This window comes from Neoarius graeffei, chromosome 5 (assembly GCF_027579695.1).
Source record: "Neoarius graeffei isolate fNeoGra1 chromosome 5, fNeoGra1.pri, whole genome shotgun sequence".
NCBI classification, from domain to species: domain Eukaryota; kingdom Metazoa; phylum Chordata; class Actinopteri; order Siluriformes; family Ariidae; genus Neoarius; species Neoarius graeffei.
In genome coordinates, this window is record NC_083573.1 from 66,723,476 (window position 1) to 66,724,874 (window position 1,399).

The 1,399-nt window shown below is 45.4% G+C and overlaps 1 long non-coding RNA gene across 1 annotated transcript; it reads left to right on the forward strand.

The window, feature by feature from the left end:
• Positions 1-285: 285 nt before the first annotated feature.
• On the forward strand, positions 286-1,197 carry LOC132886103 (uncharacterized). Its single transcript, XR_009654664.1, has 2 exons — positions 286-556; positions 679-1,197. It is a non-coding gene; the product is annotated as an uncharacterized LOC132886103 (long non-coding RNA).
• The last annotated feature ends 202 nt before the right edge of the window (positions 1,198-1,399 follow it).

A 1,399-nucleotide genomic window follows, 5' to 3' on the forward strand; every position in this document is an offset into this window, starting at 1 on the left:
GCACTTTCCTCGTTTGCAACAGCACTGTGAAAAGAACGGCATGCGCGAAGATCCAGCAATGGTGCACTTCGTGACCAAACTGGCGGAGAACTTCAAGGAGCGATTTGAAAGCAACCGCAAGCTCTCCCGTGACATCCTCCTTTTTCTGAGACAGCCGTTCTCTGTGACGCCTGATGGCCAGTGGACATCGGAGGCCAAGAAACTGTTGCCTTCTATAGATGAAGCATCGCTTCAGATGGAGGTCTCGGAAATGGCAACATCCGACACGCTTAAAGCGCACCACCAGGAGCGCGAGTTGGCTGAATTCTGGATCAATGTCGACCGTGATCGATTCAGAAACACCAGATCAGTTGCAATGCTCCTTTTGACAAGTTTCCCCTCCACATACATATGTGAAGCCTCATTTTCGGCAATGAACTGTCTCAAAAATGACGCAAGAAACAGATTGTCTGACGCACACCTTGGCGATTGTTTGAAGATTGCCACAACAGAATACAAACCAGACTTCATGAAGGTTGCCTCCTCATCCAGTCACTGCCATCTCTCACACTGATTGGTGAGTAAAATATTTGTGTCTATCAGTAGTAGGCCTATTACTCAGTAAGCATTTTATTATCCCAGACATTTAATATCTGGTCTGTTTGCTCTCTCTCTATCTCTCTCTATCTCTCTCTTCAGTGACTGACGTGGCTGATATGGTCCTGCAGAATCCTCTATCTCTCTTCAGTGACTGATGTGGCTGATGCGGTCTTGTAGAATCCTGCACCTCTCTCTCTCTCTCTCTCTCTCTCTCCCCGGCTAGGAAGGTGGTTAGTTGTGTATAGTTTGTCCATTGCCCATGTATACTGCTTTTCCTGGCACTAGTGTGGCAGCAGATATAGTTGTGTGGCAGCTGATGTTTTATTTTACATTTTTAAAGAAAGCTGATGTTTTATTTTACATTTGTAAAGAAAGCTGATGTTTTATTTTACATTTTTAAAGAAAGTGATAATTCTGTGCACTGTCTCCCTCCCTCCCTGTGTGTGTGTGTGTGTGTGTGTGTGTGTGTGTGTGTGTGTGTGTGTGGAGGATGGTTGTTAGTTGTCCATACTTTGTAATACACAGCCCTTCTGGACACTTAATATTTGTTTTTTTTTTCATATTGCAAAATGTTTGCTACTGCGAGTAGGCCTAATAAAAATTACTATTTTTTTAGTACCACCTTCTGTGTCTTGCATGGCCATGTGGGGTGGGTGGGTTTGGGGTGGGGGGGTGGCTGCGGCCCTTGGCCTCACTTACTGTTCATAATTTGGCCCTCCATGAAAACTAATTGGAGACCACTGCAGTAGGCCAAACATGAGGAAAAGAAAAGGGCCAGACATCAGGCATTTTTGCCGGAGTCCCTGCTTGTACTCGGTGC